Below are 15,246 nucleotides of genomic sequence, written 5' to 3'. Positions count from 1 at the left end.
CAGTCCAGTAATTCCTCCACAGAACAGTGTCTAGATAAAACACCTCCACCAAAATTGCAATGTGCACAAATGAAATCTTAACCACTTAAGACCCGGACCAATATGCAGGTAAAGGACCAGGCCCCTTTTTGCGATTCGGCACTGTGTCGCTTTAACTGACAATTGCGCGGTCGTGCGACGGGGCTTCCAAACAAAATTGGCGTCCTTTTTTCCCCACAAATAGAGCTTTCTTTTGGTGGTATTTGATCACCTCTGCGGTTTTTATTTTTTGCGCTATAAACAAAAATAGAGCGACAATTTTGAAAAAAATGCAATATTTTTTACTTTTTGCTATAATAAATATCCCTCAAAAATATATAATAATTTTTGGGACCATTGTCATTTTCACAGCAAAAAATGCTATAAAAATGCATTGTTTACTGTGAAAATGACAATTGCAGTTTGGGAGTTAACCACTAGGGGGCGCTGAAGGGGTTAAGTGTGACCTCATATGTGTTTCTAACTGTAGGGGGCGGGGCTGGATGTGTGATGTCATTGATCGCCTTTCCCTATATCAGGGAACAGACGATCAATGACAGCGCTGCTGTGAAGAACGGGGAGTGAGTGAGTGAGAGACTTATATAGCGCAACACATGCAAACTGAATCGCCTCTGGGCGCTCGGTATGCATTCCCTGAGTGAACCCTTGGATCTCAGAAGAGATGGGTTTTGATCTTTCTTCTGAAGGCCAAATGGTTCACCTCCAATCGGATGGTGGTTGGCAGAGCGTTCCACAGTCTCGGTCCTTGGACTGCGAATCTTCGTTCTCCTTTGGACTTGTATCTGGCTTTGGGAATCTGGAGTAGATTCTGGTTGGTGGATCGTAGAACGCGATTGGGTTTGTGAGCTTTTATTTTTTCGCATAGATATTGAGGGGCGTTTCCTTGGATACACTTATGCGTTAAGCAGAGTGCTTTGAAAATGATTCTGTCTTTTACGGGGAGCCAATGAAGGGATCTCAGAGAGGGTGAGATTGATTCCCATGTTTTTTTCCCAGTCACTAGTTGAGCGGCCATATTTTGAACGACTTGCAGACGAGCGATTTGGTATTTGGGGAGTCCTAGATAGAGGGCATTTGCATAGTCCAGTCTGGAGTAGATAATTGTACCCACTACGACTACTATGTCTTCTTTTGGGATAAAGGGGGTGAGTCTGCGTAGTAGGCGCAGCATATGGTGCGATCCACTGACCACTGACCCTATTTGTGCATCCATTGTCATGTTGGTGTCGAAAATGACTCCGAGACTTTTAACTTTGGTGCTAGGGGTGATGGTTTTACCCAGAATAGGCGGGGGTGTCCATGTTGTTACTGGATGATTTTTCCGGTTGGCGTGAAACAGGAGAAGTTCTGTTTTTGAGCCATTGAGTTTAAGATAACTCTTCGTCATCCAGTTTTCTATCATAGTAAGGCATTTCTCTAGTCCGAGACAATGATCCTTATTGTTGCAGATCCGAAAATACAGTTGTGTGTCATCTGCATAAGAATGGTAAAGTAGCTTCTGGTTACTGATTATTTCAAAAAGAAGGCGGAGATAGATGTTGAACAGAACAGGCGACAAAGGGGATTCCTGAGGGACTCCGCATGACACCGAGCGTTCTTCAGAAGTGAAAGTTTACACACACCTCTCCCCGTTCTTCAGCTCCAGGGACCGATCGCGGGACTCAGGCAGCGATCGGGTCTGCGGGTCCCGTGGCCGTGGTCACAGAGCTTCGGACCCAAGGCTGGGCATTTAACAATCACGTACAGGTACGTGATTGTGCCCAGCCATGCCATTCTGCTGACGTATATCGGCGTTAGGCGGTCCTTAAGTCGTTAAGTGATGACACCTCTGATGTGCTGGCAGCTCACCTCTCGGCTGCTTATTCAAACAGCTAATCAAGATCCTGATCGCAGCTGGATGTGTGGGCTGATAGAACACCTCCTCCTGACTCCTAAGACAGCTGAACCGAAAGCGCTGCAAAAACGCCCCGCCCCTCCACAACGAGGCGGTGCACCGGCGGGGCAGCGAGAAAAATCCCTGCAAGCAGCATCCTCGGAGCAGCTCCTGGGCGCCGGAAAAAAAAAACCACTCCAAAAACGCCGCTCTCCATTGAAACGAAACAAAAGCGCTGTAATAACGCCTCGCCCTTTTTACCCAGCGGTGCTCCACCAGCGTTTTGTGGGTGCTGGCAGTGTGAAAGGGCTCTAAAAAGCACTCGGCCTTCACATTGGGATTACAGATGAGGCTTCCTTCAGGCGCCCTACAGGCTTCCTTTTAATGCCAAAGCGCCTAAAAAATGCTCGAATGACGCCCAACAAACGCCCTAGTGTGAAAGAGGGCCCAAAGGGGGAGATTGATGGAGACTCAGGAAGGCCAGCAAACATTATAAAATAAAAAAGAGAAGGAAAAGGAAAAATACACAAACCCTTCCAACTAGTGGGGGGTAGTGACCTAAAATCTTAATAGCAGTATATATATATATATATATATATATATATATATATATATATATATATATATATATATATTTTGACAGGAAGTCAGGTAAATCTGGGGGTGTTCTCACAGACGGGAGATACATTTCTGCCTTGTTTAGAAAATTCACCAATTACTATCGGGTGTCGGCTGCAGAAGTAGCCAGAAAGGTTTAAGGACGTTGGATAGCCTCAGCTGTTCAGAATGAGGAAATTAACGCCTCTATAAATTGTCCAGAGGATTACTACTCAATGCTGCATCCTGAGGCTTGTTGAGTTAAGGAGAGCAGTGAGCTGAGGAAGACTTCTGAAGGTGAAGTGGTAGTTGATATCTTTGCTGTGTGATAAGAAAATCAAAAAGACTATTCTTTTCTGCTGGAAGACCAGCAGTGTCTGCCCAGCAGTAGGCTGTGCCAGACTCCGTAGGTTCCTGTGTTGTGAAGGTAGACAGCCTAAGTGGCCAGGGTTTATTAAATTTTTTATTTTGTTTATGCTGTTTTGATGCTTGCACTTGTTTCCAGCAATATGGAAGAATAAACCATAACCCTTGTTTTTCAACCACCCACGGCTGCCTCTCTGTATAATTCAGTGTGTAGTGAACCCACTCAGGAGGTGACACGCCCCGCTACCGAGCTAACCCCTTACACATGGTGGAGTGCCGCAGGCAGTTAAAGTAAACCCTAAATGGAGGAGATACTGAAGCAGCTGGCAATAGCAAATGCAAATCAACAGCAGACAAATGCAGATTTGCAGCGGAGCCTTGCAGCTCAACAACAAGCTCACCAAGAGAGCATTGCAGTTCACCAAGAGAGCATTGCAGCTCAACAACAAGCTCACCAAGACAGCATTGCAGGCTTGGAACAGAGACACCAGCAGCAAATGGAGGCCATTGTGAAACAGCTTCAGAGACAGCAGGCTGAGGTTGGGAGTCAGGCCAGTAACATACCGACTTTTCGGGTAAGCCACTTATTGCCAAAGATGACTGCAGATGATGACCTTGAGAGGTTTCTGACCACGTTTGAGAGAACAGCGGAAAAAGAGAGTTGGCCTAAAGAACAGTGGGCTGGACTAGTGGCCCCCCTATTATCTGGAGAAGCCCAAAAGGCATATTTTGATTTGGAGCTTGCAGATGCAAAAAACTATGATCGGTTAAAAGAGAAAATATTGGCACGTCTTGGTGTAACCCTGGCTATCCGTGCTCAGCGGGTCCACCATTGGAGTTATCAGCTGAAGAAGCCACCTCAATCACAGATGTATCATCCATCCAGGAAATGGCTGCAGTCAGAAACTCTGTCCGGACCAAAAATTTTGGAGCGAGTAGTCATGGACAAATTTCTTAGGTCTCTAAAACCGCAAACAAACTAGTAGACCTTGTCGAAAGGTACCTAACAGAAAATTTGTCCCCTTTCCCCAGAGATGCACAGACTTTCCACCCCAAGACCAGACCCTCCCCACCTATAGGTAAGACTGCATCAAGGGATGGGGGTGGAGAGAGGGACCAAAGAACAACTAGAGGTATTATCGGGACCACTGCTAGTGGTTGGCGAGAGCGGCCTGGAAGACCCATCCCACAAGAGAGGACCAGAAGGTTGATTTGTTACCGTTGCCAGAAAGAGGGACATGTAGCAGCGGTTTGCCCAGCGGTTGAAGAACCCATGCAGTTTGACGTTCTGACAGAAAGACAACAGTCCCTTTTTGCAACCACATGCACTGCAGTAAAGGGAAAGACCCTTCGGCCTCATCGAGCCTATGCTGCTGCATACCTCGATAATGTGGTCATCCACAGTGAAGATTGGGACTCACACTTACCAAAAGTTCAGGCTGTGTTGTATTCCATCTGGGAAGCCGGGTTTACAGCCAATCCAAAAAAAATGTACCCTTGGGTTGGAAGAGGCGAAGTATCTGGGGTATACCATTGGAAGAGGTCTAATCAAGCCCCAGATAAACAAAGTTCAAGCTATTCAGGATTGGCCACGTCCAGCCATTAAGAAACAGGTTCATGCATTTTTGGGGATCGCAAGTTATTATCCCCCATTTTGCCTCACAGGCTGCTCACCTGACCAATTTGACCAAATGGAAGGAGTCTGTCATGACCAAATGGACTCCCGAAGCATAAACAGCTTTTCATGCTTTAAAACAGGCCTTATGTAGTCAGCCAGTTTTAAATTCGCCTAATTTTTCACGGGACTTTGTGGTTCAGACAGATGCGTCAAATGTGGGGTTAGGAGCTGTACTGTCCCAGGTTATTAAGGGGGAGAAACACCCTGTTCTTTACCTCAGCCGAAAGTTGAAGGCCCATGAGGAGAATTATGCCACTATTGAGAAAGAGTGTTTGGCGGTGAAATGGGCTTTGGATTCTCTCCGGTACTACCTCGTGGGTAGACAGTTTGAACTGGTGACGGATCATGACCCATTGAAGTGGATGGCACAAAACAAGGAGACCAATAGGAGAATAAATAGGTGGTTCCTGGCCCTTCAGGAATTTAGTTTTGTGGTAACACATCGCCCCGTTATTAAAATGGGGAATGCAGATGGTTTGTCCCGAGTACATGCGTGCCTGGCAACCTGTGTCCCAACCCTAGGGTTGAAACAAGAGGGGGGGTATGTGACAGGAAGTCAGGTAAATCTGGGGGTGTTGTCACAGATGGGAGATACATTTCTGCCTTGTTTAGAAAATTCACCAATTACTATCGGGTGTCGGCTGCAGAAGTAGCCAGAAAGGTTGAGGACGTTGGATAGCTTCAGCTGTTCAGAATGAGGAAATTAAGGCCTCTATAATTTGTCCAGAGGATTACTACTCAATGCTGCATCCTGAGGCTTGTTGAGTTAAGGAGGAGAGCAGTGAGCTGAGGAAGACTTCTGAAGGTGAAGTGGTAGTTGATATCTTTGCTGTGTGATAAGAAAATCAAAAAGACTATGGTTTTCTGCTGGAAGACCAGCAGTGTCTGCCCAGCAGTAGGCTGTGCCAGACTCCATAGGTAGGTTCCTGTGTTGTGAAGGTAGACGGCCCAAGTGGCCAGGGTTTATTTTATGTTTTATTTTGTTCATGCTGTTTTGATGCTTGCACTTGTTTCCAGCAATATGGAAGAATAAACCATAACCCTTGTTTTTCAACCACCCACGGCTGCCTCTCTGTATAATTCAGTGTGTAGGGAACACACTCAGGAGGTCACACACCCCGCTACCGAGCTAACATATATATATACACACACACAAACACACACACACACACACAATACCTAGGCTGGCTCCCAGTTGATGGTGGCTTCACATGTGGATTCTCTGACCAGAAGTGCATTCTTTGACCAAAAGTGCCCGAGTTAAAAACCAGGAGTTTGCTATTAACTGCTTCTGCTTGCAAGGGTTGATTTTTTTCCCCTCTTTTCTCTGACACCTTTTAAACAGCTTTTTTTTCTTTTTCCTTTCTGCTAATTAAGGGGAGTGTTTAATTGTTCACAGGTGTGTGTTTGTTCACAGGTGAGTATAAAGTGTCTGTACAAACTCCCATAGAAGCTGGCTCCCAGTTGATGGTGGCTTCACATGTGGATTCTTTGACCAAAAGTGCCTGAGTTTGAAACAGGAGTTAAGACAGGAGTCTTCATTATTTTTTTTTTCAATCACTGACCCAGAACAAGCTTGCAGCTAGTAAAGTTGGAAGTCTTGATATATAGATTCAGCGGTGCAGCAGACGCTCTCACCTTAGTCTGATCACCCCAGGGACAGTGAGAGCAGGACACTCTCAAACAAGTTGGCTCTCCCCAGGGATAGTGCAGCCAGGCAGGGTCCTCCCAGCTCTTGGCTGCTGCAGACACAGCACAAACAACCAGGACTCCAATAGTTTAACACAGGGGTACATATCCCCCCCACACCTAGGCAATTGATCCAGGGTTGCACCGATCGTCCGTTGAGGGGTCAGGAAGGATTTTCTTTTCCCCGGTCACTGCAGATTGGCACAGCACGCCTGGGGTTTTTCGCCTTCCTCTGGACCAATCGGGGAGAGAAGACTCAACGAGTGACGGCTCACTTGGACAGTCTTCCGCCCATCACCATATAAGACCCACCCAATCAACATTACTTCCCTGCGTTTTTTTCTGCGACCATGGGTTACCTAAAATACTCTGCAGAAACCATCCGGGAACTAAAACCATTTGCCTCTATACTCCCAGTTGTCACCAAAAAAGCTCTAAGGAATGAGCGACTGTTGAGAATCAAATCGACGATCAACAGTCAAAAACTACGCGCAGGTACCCCAGCCCAAGTGCATAATATGCGCTTTGGTCAACACAAGATCGGCAGTAAAACACCGACAAGAAATCTATGATTTCATCCTTCAACACGATCTAGACTGCCTCTTCATCACAGAAAGCTGGCTGACAGCCGACTGCAACACCATTCTAACAGAATTGGTGCCAGCAAATTATCGTATTCAAATGCAAAACAGAGTGGGGCAAAGAGGGGGGGCCTGGCGGTGATCCACAAGACTCACCTCTCGATCACCAAACCAGTCCTTCAAAACTCGCTTCCATTCATGGAAACCCTCACTCTGCAGCTGCAAACAAATCCCCAAGATACGGTCCATATGCTACTTTGCTATAGACCACCAAGCCCAAAAACGCACCTTCTCACGTCGTTGACGGAATTCATCTCCACATATACCCTAAACATCAAACACCTTTTGGTGCTTGGGGATTTCAACCTCTGGGCCAACTCCTCGCTGGACCCGTAGCCGACGCCTGCATCGACCATCTGGAAGGATTAGGTCTGCAGCAACTAATACAAGGCCCCACTGGAAAATGAGCCGCAACCATGGACCGATCACCATGCCATCAAATTCACAATCACCAAAAACGCCAGCCCAAAAAAAAACGACAAAACCGGTGACAACTCACTGGACTAGATCTCAGAAGAAGCTCCACTCGGAACTCTTCAAAACAACACTAGGGAACAAAATAAAAACAACCCAACAAAAACAAACAGCCACAGAAACACTTGACGCCATCAACAAGGCGCTACAACAGTCAGCTGACTTAGTAGCACCAAAACGCAAAACTTGCATCCGGAAAAACAACTCCAGCTGGTTTAATGACCAGCTGACGTTGCTAAAACAAGAGCGTAGAAGAGCAGAAGCTGCGTGGAAAATGTGCTCTTCAGATAAAAACCACACCATTTACAAGATAATAACAAAGAAATATCACAAAGAAATCTTCACTGCCAAAAAAAATAATTTCTTCAACATCATCGCAAATGCCCTTAACCGCCCCCGAGAACTCTTCAAGCTGGTCACTCAGACTATGAATCCTTCTTGTTTAGAGGCCCCCAATTCTGATTCACAAGAATTTTGCAACGAATTATCGGATTATTTCATTAATAAAATTGAAAAAATCCGTGAAAGTATTCAGCAAAATGGAACCGTCACCAACTCCCCCCCAAATCACAAACCTAATACCCACATAAATCCGCCGCAATCACCAAAATTCACTCTAAAACCCATTTCCATCGATGCCACTAAAAATATTATCGGGACTCTGCGTAATAGCACAGCACCCAATGATATCATCCCCACTAAACTGCTGAAAGAAAGTGCCGATATACTGGCACCAGCTATCACGCAGCTCATAAACCAATCATTCAAGGAGGGCATGGTGCCAACCTTGCTGAAACAAGGTACAATAAAACCAATTCTAAAAAAACCTACCCTCGACCCCAAAGACTCAAACAACTGGAGGCCCATAACAGCTCTAAATGTCTTCTCCAAGGTAATGAAGAAAGTAGTTGTACAACAGCTGCAACTGCATTTAGACACCCATAAATTACTCGATCCGTTTCAATCAGGCTTCACGGAACAGAAACGGCACTGCTCAAAATATAGGATGACCCTCTAGAGGCCTCAGACCAAGGAGAATCTTGTCTCCTGATACTGCTGGAGCTAAGCACGGCTTTTGACACTGTAGACCACGGACTACTACTGGCTAGGCTAGCTGAAGTAGCCGGAGTCGCTGAAGGTGTTTTACCCTGGTTCTCCTTCTTGGAAAACCGATCACAAATGGTGAAACTGGGGTCTTTCACTTCTGAAAAACGTACGGTATCATGCAGAGTCCCTCAGGGATCTCCCTTATCGCCCGTATTGTTTAATATCCATCTTCGCCCAATCATCAGTAACCAGAAGTTACTTTACCACTCTTATGCAGACGACACACAACTGTATTTCCGCATCTGCAACAAAAAGGATCATTCTCTTGAACTAGAGAAATGCCTTACTCTAATAGATAACTGGATGACAAACAGTTATCTTAAACTCAATGGTTCGAAAACAGAACTTCTCCTGTTTCACTCTAACCGGAAAAATCACCCCGCGTCAACATGGACTCCCCCGCCCATTCTAGGTAAAACTATCAACCCTAGCACCAAAGTCAAAAGTCTCAGAGTCATTTTCGATACCTACATGACAATGGATGCACAAATAGGGTCAGTAGTCAGCGGATCCCACCATCTGCTGCGCCTACTACGCAGACTCACACGCTTTATCCCGAAAGAGGACATTGTAGTCGTGGTGGGAACAATCATCAATTCCAGACTCGACTATGCAAATGCCCTCTATCTAGGACTCGCCAAATACCAAATCACTCGTCTGCAAGTCGTTCAAAATACAGCCGCTCGACTAGTGACTGGGAAAAAACCATGGGAATCAATCTCACCTTCTCCGAGATCCCTTCATTGGTTGCCAGTAAAAGACAGAATCACTTTCAAGGCACTCTACCTAATACATAAGTGTATTCAAGAAAACACCCCCCAATATCTATGCGAAAAAATAAAAGCCCATAACCCCAATCGCATTCTGCGATCCACCAATCAAAACCTCCTCCAGATACCCAAAGCCAGATACAAGTCCAAAGGAGATAGAAGATTTGCAGTCCAGGGACCTCGCCTGTGGAATGCACTACCAACCACCATCCGACTGGAGTCGGACCACTTGGCCTTCAGGAGAAAGATTAAAATCCATCTCTTCTGAGGTCAAGGGGTTCCTTACCCATGGAATGGATACAGCGCCCAGAGGCGATTCAGTTCGCATGTGTTGCGCTTTACAAGTCTCTCACTCACTTACTCACTCAAGCAACACAATAGAAGGGGAAAAAGAGTAGAACACAAAGGGCCAGATTCTCGTAGGAGCACGCATCTTTGTGCGGGCGTAACATATCCTATTTACGTTACGCCTCCGCAACTTAGACGGGCAAGTGCAGTATTCTCAAAGCACTTGCTCTGTAAGTTGCGGCGTAGCGTAAATAGGCTGGCGTAAGCCCGCCTAATTCAAATGTGGAAGATGTGGGCGTGTGTTATGTAAATGTTATGTGACCCCACGTAAATGGCGCTTTTTACGAACGGCGCATGCGCCGTCCGTAGACATATGCCAGTGTGTGCATTGCTCCAAAGTACGCCGCAAGGACGTATTGGTTTCGATGTGAACGTAAATTACATCCAGCCACATTCACGGACGACTTACGCAAACGACGTAAAATTTTCAAAATTTGACGCAGGAACGACGTCCATACTTAAAGTGGATGTAAACCCAAATTTTTTTTTTTTTTTTTTTTATGTCACAATGTAGAGTATAAGATTTCCTATCATCTGTGCCCAGTCTTGCCACACACAGTTAATCCAGCGCTGAGCAATCCTCTTTTAATGTTCAGTGAAAATTAACAGAATTACAGATAAAAACCTGCCTAAATAAAAAGTCTGTTTCTGTCTCCTTGCTTTGAGTGACAGGTTATTTACATATCTAGCTTGGAAATGTTTATTATATGTTATGTTTACCATAACATATGATAAACATGTCCAAGCTAGATATGTAAATAACCTGTAACACAAAGCAAGAACAGAGAAACAAACTTTATAATTTGGCAAGTTTTTATCTGGAATTCTGTTAATTTTCACTGAACATTAAAATAGGATTGCTCAATGCTGGATTAACTCTGTGTGGCAAGACTGGGCACAGATGATAGGAAATCTTATACTCTACATTGTGATATAAAAAAAAAAAAATAAAAAAAAAATTTGGGGGTTTACATCCACTTTACCATTGGTATGCCGCATGTACGCCTCATATAGCAGGGGTAACTTTACGTCGGGAAAAGCCTAACGTAAACGGCGTATCTGTACTGCGTTGGCCGGGCGTACGTTCGTGAATTCGCGTATCTTGCTGATTTACATATTTCTAGGCGTAAATCAGCGTACACGCCCCTAGTGGCCAGCGTAAATATGCAGTTAATATCCGACGGCGTAAGAGACTTACGCCGGTTGGATCTAATAGAAATCTATGCGTAACTCATTCTAAGAATCAGGCGCATAGATACGCCGTCGTATCTCTGAGTCTGAGTCGTCGTATCTGGGGATACGCCGTCGTATCTTCTTTGAGAATCTGGGCCACAGTCCCTGGTCTAAAAATCGCTCAAAAAACAGTTTAACCACTTGAGATCCGCGCTATAGACGAAATACGTCCGCAGCGCGGCTCTCAAGTGCCAAGTGGCCGTTTAAAAACGGCCTTTTATGTGCATTACCCGCGCGCGCCACTGGGTGGCGCGCGGCGGGTAAAAACTGTCCCGACGCATCGCCGAAGACCCGATGCGTGTACCTGGCGGCCGCGATGTCCGCCGGGTACACGCGATCGTCGGTGACACGGCAGGTGACAGCAGGGACGTGGAGCTCTGTGTGTAAACACAGAGCTCCACGTCCTGTCAGGGAGAGAGGAGACCGATCTGTGTCTCTTGTACATGGAGACACAGCATCGGTCCCCTCCCCCAGTCACCCCCCTCCCCCCACACAGTTATAACACACCCAGGCTACACAGTTAACCCCTTCCTCACCCCCTAGTGTTAACCCCTTCACTGCCAGTCAAATTTATACAGTAATTCGTGCATTTTTATAGCACTGATCGCTGTATAAATGTGAATGGCGCCAAATTTGTGTCAAAAGTGTCCGATACGTCCGCCGCAATATCCCAGTCCCAATAAAAATCGCAGATCGCCGCCATTACTAGTAAAAAAAAAAAATAATAAAAAAAATCATAATTCTGTTCCCCATTTTGTAGGCGCTATAACTTTTGCGAAAACCAGTCGCTTATTGCGATTTTTTTTTTTTTTTTTACAAAAATACGTCGAAAAATACGTATCGGCCTTAACTGAGAAAAAAAATAGTTTTTAAAAAAAAAATTGGGATATTTATTATAGCAACAAGTAAAAAAAATATATATTTTTTTTAAATTGTTGCTCTTTTTTTGTTTATAGCGCAAAAAATAAAAACCGCAGAGGTGATCAAATACCACCAAAAGAAAGCTCTATTTGTGGGGAAAAAAGGACGCCAATTTTGTTTGGGAGCCACGTCGCACGACCGCGCAATTGTCAGTTAAAGCGACGCAGTGCCGGACGCTGAGATTACGCCTGGGAACGAAGGGGGTTTATGTGCCCAGTAAGCAAGTGGTTAAGTCAAAGCCTATATTCATTCCTTTAGGAGCAAAGGAATCCATGGAAAATATCCACTTGGATTCGGATTGACTGATAGTCCTAACTTTATGCCCCCCTCGCCATGGTCTAATATATGGCTCAATGCCCCACAATTTTAAATGGGAGGGGTCATTGTTATGGAACTCTAGAAAATGTCTAGAGACACTGGGCCAGATTCAGGTACAATAGCGTAACTTTCGGTGGGCGTAGCGTATCTCAGATACACTACGCCGCCGTAACTTACAGCGGCAGGTCCCGTATTCAGAAAGAACTTGCGCTTTAAGTTACGGCTGCGTAGTGTAACTGTAATTCAAATGTGGAAGAGGTGGGCGTGTTTTATGCCAATTACTCGTGACCCCACGTAAATTACGTTTTTTACGAACGGCGCATGCGCCGTCCATTAACGTATCCCAGATACGTATGCGAGATCGGGTCACAGGAGCTGAAGAACGGGGAGAGGTGAGTGTAAACAAAGAAAATGTGTGATAATTGAAGTGTAACACAAATATGTGAATCATCAGATGCATATAGAATTACAAACAAAAATATCTGTATCCCAACCACATATAAATGCAAAACATCAATAACAGTAAACAATGTGAAAATACCCTTAAGGTTAAAGAAATATATGTGTCATAAACAAAACAAAAGTGAACAATGTGATAAGTCCACAAAGTTGGAATAATATGTGTCCTCACAGCCTACACAGATGGACTGATTATAGCCACAGGTAATCCAATTGTCCTTTCAACATAAGATGGAAACAGCGTAAGTTGACAACACACCCGTGCCTCCACCATCCAATTGGGGGATAAAAGATGGGTACTCTTACCAGACAGCGTGGATCCAACTCACTGTATGGCGGTGGATCTTTGAAGGCATGGGAAGCTAAATCAATGCTTCAGCGGAAATCCTCATAGGTACTTCCGATTCCTCCTTAGTGAGTCAATGGTGTATTGTATACACTATCCGATGTGTGCAGCATTCGATCACCATATGATGTGAATGGGAGAAATCCAAGTTAGATCATGTATTTTTTTGACATTGAATGGTGCACAGCATTAATGCAGATGAGTGGCGTCACACAGCAAAAAAGCCTCCAGACCAATTGGTATTCATCAGATAGTGTGAAGAGGCGATATATTATTCCCCAGTTCAGAGTATTTAGCCACACTCATGAGAATGGTATTTTATGTTCACCGGATTAGCAATGGAGATCAGCAAGGACCCTGACACTAGTGAGTGGCGGCAAGTCAGTGCTCACGAGAGCCAAAAGTAACTATAGGCAGGGACCTTCACGGAGTGGCTGTTTGCATATGTGTGATACAAGATCATCCTGGCTGTGCAGCCTGTTTGTTGTGTTTAGCAGCTTATTTTCAGAGGATTGGCGCAATAGTTTTATTTTTTTCTTTGGATTGCTGCTTTGTGGCCCCAGCCACTTTTGTCCTAGTAACCAATGATGCTGTGCGAGCCCCAAGCATCATCCCAGTGGCCAGACAACGTCACTGGCTACTGGGATGTGGGCAGCCAACTGTGTACTAGCAACCTATTATGGGGACAGCAACCCAGAATTGGAAGATTTCATTTAGTGGTGGGATGAAGACTGGAGCTAGGCAAACTGAAACTAGGCATTTATTTTGACAGTTCGGCAAATAACTAACAACTTGGGTTAATTGAACCAAAAGTCAACACAAATTCCTAGGAAAACCATACTTGTATTTGTACATAACCACAAATACAGTAATACCTGGCTGGCTTGCCTTTCTTCCATCTCCCATTTTCATTAGGTGAATCATATTTAATTTTTCAAGCAGGCTGTGACCTTTCATACAAGATTCAATTGTTACAAGTTTGTTTCTTCATACATTAATGGATCATTGCATACTAAAACCAGTGAAGTTTTAGGGCCAGATTCTCATACATTAACGTTGCTCCTGGGCAGCGTAATGTATGTGCTGTACGCTACACCGCCGCAGGTTTACAGGTTTACATCCTGATTCTCAGAACACTTACCTGTAAACTTGCGGCGGTGTATCGTTAATTCGCTCGGCGCAAGCCCGCCCAATTCAAATGGGGCGGGCACCATTTAAATTAGGCGCGCTCCCGCGCCGAGCGTACTGCGCATGCTCCGTCGGGTAAATTACCCGACGTGCATTGCGCTAAATGACGTCGCCCTGACGTCATTTGCTTAGACGTTTACGTAAATGGCGTCCAGCGCCATTCACGGACGTCTTACGCAAACGACGTATTTTTTTTAAACTTCGACGCGGGAACGACGGCCATAGTTAACATTGTCGCGTACGCTACGGAAACAACGTAAATTCTCAGCGTCGGATGCGCGTAGGTTCGGGAATCTCGCGTACTTACCTCATTTGCATAGACGGGGAAAACGACGATGCGACACCTAGCGGCGGGAAAAAAAATTACTTTTAAGATCTGACAGCGTAACAGCATGTCAGATCTAATGGTTATCTATGCGCAACTGATTCTAAGAATCAGTCGCATAGATACCCGGGGCCAGATGAGGAGTTACGACGGCGCTAATGGTGTTGCGTCGTCGTAGCGCCTTTGAGAATCTGGCCCTTAGTATGCAAGTGAATCATTCATCCAGGAAATTATATAGCTAGTAGTGGTTAGACAGATTCAAACAGAAATGTTCTGTAATCTTGAAGATGTTTTGCAACTAATCCGAGAAATATATTTAGTTCTATTGAGTGCCATGAACCTACACCAGCATAAAAAATATTTTTGCTGGAGTTTATTGATGTTAATCAAAAGATCAACAATGTCAAGCAAAAACATGAGGCTAATATTGTCATCCTGTATGTAGCTGGAGAGTCAGACAAACTCAGAAGGATGTTTAACAAACATATTCTTAAATTGTCTTTGGCCCCATGCACACGAGAAGCAATTACAAACACCTCTAAACTAACGTTTTCAAAGGCAAAAACCGGCGTTTAAAACGACAGTTTTTGCCGCGAATTGCGCGGCATTTGCTGCGGTTAGCGGCGTTTTACCGCGTTTGCGGCTGTCACCGCTTATCTCAAAGACATTTTAGACCGTCCCAAAGTTTAAAACGCAAAAATAAAACGCTTCTGAACCCAAAATTTTGCGTCTGAAAAAACTGACATAAACCCAACTGCTTTAAAACGCCAAAAAACGTGATTGTGTGCATGGACACATAGGATAACATTAAATGTGTTCAGGGGCAGTTGAAAAAAATGCCCAAATGCCTCTGAACTCGAGTTTTGCAGCATCT

This window comes from Rana temporaria, chromosome 1, assembly GCF_905171775.1.
Source record: "Rana temporaria chromosome 1, aRanTem1.1, whole genome shotgun sequence".
Classification (NCBI taxonomy): Eukaryota; Metazoa; Chordata; class Amphibia; order Anura; family Ranidae; genus Rana; species Rana temporaria.
Note: the sequence above shows the minus strand (reverse complement) of the source record.